This window comes from Pristiophorus japonicus, unplaced genomic scaffold (genome assembly GCF_044704955.1).
Source record: "Pristiophorus japonicus isolate sPriJap1 unplaced genomic scaffold, sPriJap1.hap1 HAP1_SCAFFOLD_71, whole genome shotgun sequence".
NCBI lineage: Eukaryota > Metazoa > Chordata > Chondrichthyes > Pristiophoridae > Pristiophorus > Pristiophorus japonicus.
In genome coordinates, this window is record NW_027254624.1 from 3,492,328 (window position 1) to 3,503,092 (window position 10,765).

At 43.1% G+C, this 10,765-nt stretch overlaps 1 non-coding gene across 1 annotated transcript; it reads left to right on the forward strand.

Moving 5' to 3' along the window:
• Positions 1 to 9,380: 9,380 nt before the first annotated feature.
• Positions 9,381 to 9,453, forward strand: trnaa-ugc (transfer RNA alanine (anticodon UGC)). Its single transcript has one exon. It is a non-coding gene; the product is annotated as a tRNA-Ala (tRNA).
• The last annotated feature ends 1,312 nt before the right edge of the window (positions 9,454 to 10,765 follow it).

Below are 10,765 nucleotides of genomic sequence, written 5' to 3' on the forward strand. Positions count from 1 at the left end.
GTACCATGACACCCAGGTCTCGTTGCACCTTCCCTTTCCTAATCTGTCACCATTCAGATAATAGTCTGTCTCTCTGTTTTTACCACCAAAGTGGATAACCTCACATTTATCCACATTATACTTCATCTGCCATGCATTTGCCCAATCACCTAACCTATCCAAGTCACTCTGCAGCCTAATAGCATCCTCCTCGCAGCTCACACTGCCACCCAACTTAGTATCATCCGCAAATTTGGAGATACTGCATTTAATCCCCTCGTCTAAATCATTAATGTACAAGGTAAACAGCTGGGGCCCCAGCACAGAACCTTGCGGCACTCCACTAGTCACTGCCTGCCATTCTGAAAAGTACCCGTTTACTCCTACTCTTTGCTTCCTGTCTGACAACCAGTTCTCAATCCACGTCAGCACACTACCCCCAATCCCATGTGCTTTAACTTTGCACATTAATCTCTTGTGTGGGACATTGTCGAAAGCCTTCTGAAAGTCCAAATATACCACATCAACTGGTTCTCCTTTGTCCACTTTACTGGAAACATCCTCAAAAAATTCCAGAAGATTTGTCAAGCATGATTTCCCTTTCACAAATCCATGCTGACTTGGACCTATCATGTCACCATTTTCCAGATGCACTGCTATGACATCCTTAATAATTGATTCCATCATTTTACCCACTACTGAGGTCAGGCTGACCGGTCTATAATTCCCTGTTTTCTCTCTCCCTCCTTTTTTAAAAAGTGGGGTTACATTGGCTACCCTCCACTCCATAGGAACTGATCCAGAGTCAATGGAATGTTGGAAAATTACTATCAATGCATCCGCTATTTCCAAGGCCAACTCCTTAAGTACTCTAGGATGCAGTCCATCAGGCCCTGGGGATTTATCGGCCTTCAATCCCATCAATTTCCCCAACACAATTTCCCGACTAATAAAGATTTCCCTCAGTTCCCCCTCCTTACTAGACCCTCTGACCCCTTTTATATCCGGAAGGTTGTTTGTATCCTCCTTAGTGAATACCGAACCAAAGTACTTGTTCAATTGGTCTGCCATTTCTTTGTTCCCCGTTATGACTTCCCCTGATTCTGACTGCAGGGGACCTACGTTTGTCTTCACCAATCTTTTTTTCTTTACATACCTATGGAAACTTTTGCAATCCGCCTTAATGTTCCCTGCAAGCTTCTTCTCGTACTCCATTTTCCCTGCCCTAATCAAACCCTTTGTCCTCCTCTGCTGAGTTCTAAATTTCTCCCAGTCCCCAGGTTCGCTGCTATTTCTGGCCAATTTGAATGCCTCTTCCTTGGCTTTAATACTATCCCTGATTTCCCTAGATAGCCACGGTTGAGCCACCTTCCCTTTTCTATTTTTACGCCAGACAGGAATGTACAATTGTTGTAATTCATCCATGCGGTCTCTAAATGTCTGCCATTGCCCATCCACAGTCAACCCCCTAAGTATCATTCGCCAATCTAACCTAGCCAATTCACGCCTCATACCTTCAAAGTTACCCTTCTTTAAGTTCTGGACGATGGTCTCTGAATTAACTGTTTCATTCTCCATCCTAATGCAGAATTCCACCATATTATGGTCACTCTTCCCCAAGGGGCCTCGCACAATGAGATTGCTAATTCATCCTCTCTCATTACACAACACCCAGTCTAAGATGGCCTCCCCCCTAGTTGGTTCCTCAACATATTGGTCTAGAAAACCATCCCTTATGCACTCCAGGAAATCCTCCTCCACCGTATTGCTTCCAGTTTGGCTAGCCCAATCTATGTGCATATTAAAGTCACCCATTATAACTGCTACACCTTTATTGCATGCACCCCTAATTTCCTGTTTGATGCCCTCCCCAACATCCCTATTAATGTTTGGAGGTCTGTACACAACTCCTACTAACGTTTTTTGCCCTTTGGTGTTATGCAGCTCTACCCATATAGATTCCACATCTGGCGATAATTCCCGTATTCCTGGATCACCTAATTCCCCTCTTTCTGCGACTCCTAATTTCGTTCTTCCTGCAGGGAATTCTCCTGTTTCTTTGGTAATTCACCTGTTTCTTGTGCTAAAAAAAAAGGAGGGAACGAGAAAACAAGTAATTATAGACCGCTTAGCCTGACATCAGTAATGGGGAAAAAGTTGGAATCAATTACTAAAAACGAAGTAGCAGCACACTTGGAAAGCAGTGACAGGATCGGTCCAGGTCAGCATGGATTTATGAAGGGGAAATCATGCTTGACAAATGAAATAATTTTTTGAGGTTGTAACTAGTAGAGTGGACAAGGGAGAACCAGTGGATGGTGTATTTTTACTGAGAAAAGGCTTTTGACAATGTCGCACACAAGAGATTGGTGTGCAAATTTAAAGCACATGCTCTTGACGTGGATAGAGAACTGGTTGGCAGACAGAAAGCAGAGACTCGGGATAAACGGGCACTTTTCAAAATGGCAGACAGTGAATGGTGGACTGTCGCAAGGCTCACTGCTACGACCCCAGCTATTTACAATATACATCAATGATCTGGATGAAGGCATTGAGTGTAACATCTCAAAGTTTGCAGATGACACTAAGCAGGGTGGCGGTGTGTGCTGTGTGGAGGATGCTAAGAGGCTGAAGAGTGATTTGGACAGGTAACGTGAGTGGCCAAATGCATGGCATAGGCAGTATAAAGTGGATAAATGTGAGGTTATCCACTTTGGTGAAAAAAACACGAAGTCACAATATTAGCTGAATTGCGACAGATTAGGAAAACAGGAGTTGCGACGAGACCTGTGTGTCATGGTAGTTCAGTTATTGAAAGTTGGCACGCAGATGCAGCCTGCGGTGAAGAAGGCAAATGGAGTGTTGGCCTTCATATCAAGGGGATTTGAGTATAGGAGCAGGGAGGTCTTTCTGCAGATTTACAGGGCTTTGGTGAAGCTTCACCTGAGGTATTGTGTTCAGTTTTGGTCTCGTAACGTGAGGAAAGACGTTCTTGCTATTGAGGGAGTGCAGGGAAGGTTCACCAGACTGATTGCTGGGATGGCAGGACTGACATAAGAGGAGAGATATGGGTCATCTGGGCATGTATTCACTGAAGTTTAGAAGGATGAGTGCGGATCTCATATAAACATAAAACATTGTGACGGGATTGGACAGGTTAGATGCAAGAAGAGTGTTCCCGATGTTATCGAAGTCCAGACCCATGGGACAGAGTCTGAGGATAAGGGGTAAGCCCGTTAGGACTGAGATGAGGAGAACCGTCTTAACTCAGAGAGTTGTTAATCTGTGGAATTCTCTACCGCAGAGAGTTGTTGATGCGAGTTCATTCATGTGGGAGTTAGATATGAGACTTATGGTTAAAGGGATCAAGTGGTATTAAGAGAAAAAAGGACAGCGGTACTGCATTGAATGATCAGCCGACCGGCCTACTCCTTCGCATATTTTCTATGTTTCTATGTTTCTACTCCCTTTTTTTCTGGAAAGATATCCATGGTTTGTGGAAGTGCTAGTTCCCCTCTTTCTCGAGATTCTGAGTTGTTTGTGGAGCCCCTAATTGTCCTTTTTCTGGAGCTCCAAATTGCACTGTTGAAGAAGCACCTAATTGTCCTATTTAAGTGTCTAATAGTTTTATATATATATATGTACATGTACAAAATGTCCAGTTTATGGTGCACTCTCCTAATTCCCCTGCTGCTAATTCGCCTCTTGCTAGAGCTAACTCTTCTCTTTCTAAACATAATTCCCCTGTTTCTGGAGCCAAAACTCTAGTCTCCGATCTAATTCCAGTATTCCTGGAATTCCTAATTCCCCTCTCTGCAGCTCCTAATTCCCATGTTCCCGGAGCTAATTTCCCTGTTTCTGGAGCTCATATTTTTTCTGGAGTTCATAATATCCAAGATTGTGGATCTCCTAATGCATCCTTTTCTGGAGGTAGCTCCCATGTTTCTGTTGTAAATGCAACGGTTTCTGAAGCTAATATATTTTTTGTCTGGGGAAAATTCCTGTGGAGCTCTTAATTCTTTCTGGAGCTCCAAATTCCGCAGTTTATCAAGCACATAATTGTCCTTTCTACATTTCTTGTAGTTTCCCGATATATATGGCTCCAAATTGTCCTGTTTATGGTGCGCTCTCCTAATGACCCTGGAGGTAACTATGCTCTTTCTAAACTTAATTCCCCTGTTTCTGGAGCTAATTGCGCTGTATTGTGATTATTACTGTGTTCTTCGAGGTCTCTTCCCATGCTTCTGCAGCTGCCAATTGCCCTGTTTCTGGAACAAATTAATCTGTACATTGATTAAGAGAAGGGGGATGAGAAGATGAGAAGGGAAGTTGAGAAGAGTGATTTAATATTGGGAAATGTGGAAATGGCTGAAACCTTAAGCAATTATGTTGCTTCGGTCTTCACAGTGAAAGACACAAGAAGCATGCCAAACATTGCTGGTCACAGGAATGTGGGAAAGGAGGACTTTTGAGACAATCTCTATCACTAGGGGGGTAGTGCTGGCCAGGCTAATGGGATTCAAGGTAGACAAGTCACCTAGTCCTGATGAAATGCATCCCAGGGTATTAAAAAAATGGCTGAAGTTATAGCAGATGCATTCGTTATAATCTACCAAAATTCTCTGGACTCTGGGGAAGTACCAGCGGATTGGAAAGCAGCTAATGCAACGCCTCTATTTATAAAAGGGGGCAGACAAAAGGCAGGTAACTATAGGCCGGTTAACGTCTATAGTGTGGAAAATGCTTGAAACTATCATTAAGGAAGATATAGCGGGACATCTAGACAGGAATAGTGCAATCAAGCAGGCGCAGCATGGAATCATGAAGGGGAAATCATGTGTAACTAATTTACTGGAATTCTTTGAGGATGTAACGAGCATGGTGGATAGAGGTGTACCGATGGATGTGGTGTATTTAGATTTCCAAAAGCTATTCGATAACGTGCCACACAAAAGTTTACTGCAGAAGATAAAGGTACGCGGAGTCAGTGCAATTGTATTAGCATGAATCGGGAATTGGCTGGCTAACAGAAAGCAGAGAGTCGGAATAAATGGGTCCTTTTCGGATTGGAGATCGGTGGTTAGTGGTGTGCCACAGGGATCGGTGCTGGGACCACAACTGTTTTCAACATACGTAGAAGACCTGGAAGAGGGGACAGAGTGTAGTGTAAAAAATTTGCAGATGACACAAAGATTAGTGGGAAAGCGGGTTGTGTAGGGGACACAGAAAGGCTGCAAAGAGATTTAGATCGGTTAAGCGAATGGGCTAAGGTTTGGCAGATGGAATACAATATCGGAAAATGTGAGGTCATCCACCTTGGGAAAAAAAACAGTAAATGGAATATTATTTGAATGGGGAGAAATTACAACATGCTGAGGTGCAGAGGGACCTGGGTGTCCTTGTGCATGTATCCCAAAAAAGTTAGTTTGCAAGTGCAGCAGGTAATCAGGAAGGCGAATGGAATGTTGTGAGAGGGATGGAGTACAAAAGCAGGGAGGTCCTTCTGCAACTGTATATGCTTTTGGTGAGGCCGCACCTGGAGTACTGCGTGCAGTTTTGGTCACCTTACTTCAGGAAGGATATACTCGCTTTGGAGGGGGTACAGAAACGATTCACTTGCCTGATTCCGGAGATGAGGGGGCTACCTTTTGATGATATATTGAGTAGACTGGGTCTTTACTCGTTGGAGTTCAGAAGGATGAGAGGTGATCTTGCAGAATCATTTAAAATAATGAAAGGGATCGACAGATGGAAGCAGAGAAGTTTTCTGTTCTGGTCGGGGAGACTAGAACTCGGTGGCACAGTCTCAAAATATGGGGGAGCCAATTTAAAACCGAGTTGAGAAGGAATTTCTTCTCCCAGAGGGTTGTAAATCTGTGGAATTCTCGGTCCAGGGAAGCAATTGAGGCTAGCTCATTGAATGTATTCAAGTCACAGTTAAGGGACTCAAGTCACAGATTCCCAAGAAGGGAATTAAGGTTTACGGGGAGCGGGCAGGTAAGTGGAGCTGAGTACATGGCCAGATCAGCCATGATCTTGTTGAATGGCACAGCAGGCTCGAGGGGCTAGATGGCCTAGTCCTGTTCCTAATTTCTATTTTCTTATGTTATTATTAATTTTTCCTGTGCTCCTGAGCTCACATCCCATGTTTTTGCAACTCCTCAGTGCCCTTTTTCTGGAGCGAATTCCTACTGTTTCTGTAGCTTCTAATTTACTAGTTTCGATAACTCCTACTTTTCTTCTTTCAAGACCTAATTGCACATTTTCTAGACCTAATTCCCTTGTTTCTGGCGCTAATTCCCTTGTTTCTGCGCGACTTGCCCTGTTACTGCAGCTCCTTGTTGCTCACTTTCTGTGACTCCTAATGTCCGTGTTCCTGGAGGGAATTTCTCCGTTCTGTAGCTAATTCCGCTGTTACTGAACCTAATACCTATGTTTGCAGAGCAAATGCGATAGTTTTTGGAAGTCCTTGTTCCCCACTTTCTGCAGATTCTGAGTTGCTTGCGCAGCGCCAACTTGTCCTTTTTCTGGAGCTCCAAATTGCACTGATGATGAAGCACCTTATTGTCCTATTTAAGTGACTATTAATTATATATATATATATATATCTTGGAAATGTCCTGCTTATGGTGCGCTTTCATAAATCCCCTCCTGCAGGGACAGCTAATTCGCCTCTTTCTAGAGCTAATTCTGCTCTTTCTAAACATAATTACCCTGTTTCTAAAGATAATTACAGTATTCCTGGAACTCCTAATGCCCCTCTCTGCAGCTCCTACTTCCACTGTTCCTGGAGCTCATTCCACTGTCTCTGGAGCTCATGTGTTTTTCTGGAGTTCCTCATATCCCAGATTGTGGATTTCCTAATTCATCCGTTTACGAGGTAGCTCCCCTGTTTCTGAATTCGACTGTTTCTCGAGCTAATTCTTACATTTCTGGTGAAAATTCCTTTGGAGATACTAATTTCCTTTTTCTGGAGCTCAAATAATTGTCCTTTTTATGTTTCTTTTGGTTTGCCGATATATATGACTTAGAATGGTCCTGTTTGTGGTACACTCTCCTAATGATCCTGCAACATGAACAGAAAATTCACCTTTTCTGGAATAACTCTGCTCTTTCTAAAATTCCCCAGCTTCTGGAGCTATTTGCGGTGTACTATGATTATCCTGTGTTCCTGGAGCTCGCTTCCCCTGTTTCTATCGTTCCCCATTGCCCTGTTTCTGAAGCTAATTAAGCTGCACTGTGATTATTCCTGTCTTCATGAAGCTCGCTTCCCCTCTTTCTGCAGATCCCCATTGCCCTATTCCTGGAGCGAATTCCACTGTTTCTGGAGGTATTAATTTACTAGTTTCTGTAATTTCTACTTTTCATCATTCAACACTTAACTGCACAGTTTCTAAACCTAATTCCCCTTTTTTTGGCGCCATTTCCCTTGTTTTTACGCTAATTCCCCTGTTCCCGCAGCTCCTAATTGCTCTATTTCTGTGACTCCGAATTTCACTGTTCCTGAAAGGAATTGCTCTGTTTCTGTAGCTGATACAGCTGTTTCTGGACCTAATACCTTTGTATGTGGAGAACATTCGATAGTTTTTGGAATTCCTAGTTCCCTACTTTCTGGAGATTCTGAGGTGTTGTGGTACTCCTAATTGTCCATTTTCTGGAACTCCAAATTGCGCAGTTGATGAAGCACCGAATTGTCCTATTTAAGTTATATATATATATATATATATATATATATATATATATATATCTTAGAAGTGTCCTTCTTATGGCGCGTTCTCAAAAAAAGCCTGATGCAGGGACAGCTAAGTTACCTCTTTCTAGAGCTAACTCTGCTCTTTCTAAACACAATTCCCCTCTTTCTGGAGCTAATTGCACTGCCTCTGGAGCAAATTCTACTGTTCTCGAGCTGCTAATTTAACAGTCTGTGGAGTTCCAAATTCATCCTTTTATGGAGCACATTCCACTGTTCCTGGATCTAATCACCTTGTATCTGCAGCTGAAATGTCCTCTGTTTCTGGAGCACTTGATTCTCACTCTTTCTGAAGCTAATCACGATATTTCTGGACATAATTCCCAGCTTTCTGGAGCTTCTAAATCCGGTGTTTCATGAGCACTTTATTACCCAATTTGTGAGGTTTACTCCAATATTTCTGGAGCTAATTCCCCGGTTTATGGAATTAATTCCTCTAATTAAGGATATCCCATTCCCCCTGTTTTTTGAGCTATTTCCCTTGTTCTGTGGTTAGTTTTAATGTACTTGGAGCTGCTAAATCCCATCTTAATGGTGCTCCGAATGCCACTATTGCTGAAGCTGCTATTTCCGCGGGTTATGCAGCTCCTAATTCCCCTGTGTCTGGAGCTATTTCAGTTGTTCGTGAAGATCCTAATTCCCCTGTTTCTGGACCTTCAAATTGTGCTGCTTATATTGCACCATATTTTGCTTTTTATGTGGCTGCCATATCCCCGATAAATTTTGCTACGAATTATTCTGATTATGGTGCGCTCTCCTAATTTCGCTGCTACAGGAATAGCTAGTTTACCTGTTTTTTGAGCCAACTCTTCTCTTTATCAATGTAATTCGTTTGTTTCTGGAGCTATTTCCGCTGTACAGAACAAATTCCTGTCTTTCTGGAACTCCTAATTCCCCCTTTGTAACATTGCTGTGAACATATAAGCAGTGAAATATATTGAAGAGCAAGGGTCTGGTTATTGTGAAAGAGCAAACAAAATAGACATTGTGGAAGAATAACATCGAAAATAAATGTGACCCCAACATCCAGAAAGAAGATTAAATGCTGAGTCCTTTCAGCAAAAAACTCCTTTCCCAAAGATTTCTCTGACCGATACTTCACAAAACAAAAATTATGCATTTAAAGTCATTACACCCGAATCTTCGCGCACCCGAATCTTCTCAATCAGATGCCGCTAGTTGTGCCGAATCAATGCATGTCCCTTTGCAATATTCAGCTTCGATGCACGCTATTAAATGTGCCACTAAGTTATTGAATCACAGAATAATGGAATGATTACAGCACGGAAGAAGGCCATTCAGCCCATGGAGCCCATGCCTACTCTCAAGAAGTCCCACATCCGCGTAATTTTACTGCAGCTGTGCATTTTTTTCCTTCAGATACTGAGCCAACTCCCTTTGGAAAGATAAGTTTGAGTCTGCCTCCGCCGCCTTTAAAGCAGTGTATTCCAGATTCTAACCAGTGGTGCGAGATGGCCACCTCCTGGTCCTATGTATAAAGTCCGAGAAACATGGGATCAATTCCTACCACACTCACAACCTTGCTAAATATAGCAACACATTCTATTCGCGCAATGCAAGCTCCTGATGTGCAGGGCAGCTGTTGAGGTTAAAGCTCTGTTTATGTTCCCGACATTTATTCTGTCGCAGCGTTTCCGTACTGTAGTGGTTATCAAGTTTGCCTTGCACGCAAAAGGTCCCCGGTTCGAAACCGGGCGGAAACATTTCGCAAACCTGTTCAATTAATGATTAGAAAAAATTGAATAATTCATATTAATGGTTCAATATTAACAGAGTGCAGTGCCTCACGACGCTGTTGCATTTGCTGATTTTGTGTACCGTTCTGTACAAACTCAAACTCTACACAGTGTCTCTCAGTCCCTCTCGTTTCCAGTCCTGAAGGGGGATAAACCTATCTAAAAGCTGCACACTCCATTCACTCAGTTGAGCTGTGAGAGACTATTAAAGGATCCTGCCGCGCTGCCTCGCTTCACAATAGAAAATCAAAGCCACAAAGAAACCAAGAGACTAAACGCTCTTCCACAGCTCCAGAGTTACTGAGTGCGGTACAAGCCTCAACATTCCAGTCACGCACTCTCCAATCAGCCGCTGCCGGTAGAAAGCGGAGAATGCAGCCTCAAACAGCGATTTACCGCCATTCACTGGGCTTCAAAATGTCACGTCTCGAGCCAAAGCTCCGCATACACCGAACAGTATCCTCATAAGATTCTTTATCTCAGGTTCCTGAGTTCGTGCCGCAGCTTACACGAACATTTTTGTTCACTTGTAACGTCATTTATTAGCCGATCGCCTCGTTTTGCATCATGAAAGTAATGCTAACCGATAATTATATAATCATAGAAGTTTACAGCTTGGAAGGAGTCCTTTTCGGCCCATTGTACCTGCACCGGCCAACAAATGTCCAGGTTTAGGTGTGTAATCCTGCACCTTACGACATTTCAAGTGCACATCCAAGTACTTTTTAAACGTGTTGAAAGGTTCTGCCTTCATCCCCTTTCAGGCAGTGAGTTCCAGAAACCCACAAACATCTCGATGAAGAATGTTAACTTCAAATACCCTTTAACCCTGAGACTAATACTTTTAATTTATGCCCCCTGGTTGTTGACCACTCCCCTACGAGAAATAGGCCATTTTAATCAACAATATCTCGGCCCCTCCTAATTTTAAACACCTCAATACTGTCGCCCATCAGCCTCCTCTTTTCCAAGAAAAACAATCCAAACCTTTCCAATCTGTCCTCATCGCAAAGTTGCTCCATTCCCGGCAACATCTACGTAAATCTCCTCTCTACCCTCTCCAGCGCAATCACGTGCTTCCTTAAATGCGGTGACCAGAACTGCACGCAGCACTCCAGCTGTGGACTAACTGGAAGATTATTTAGTTCCAGCATAACCCACTTGCTCTTCTATTCCATGTATCTGCCAATAAACACAACCATCCTGTATGCATTCTTAACTAACTTATCCAACTGGCCAGCTACGTTCAAGGATGTATGGGCATGCAATCCCATTTCTA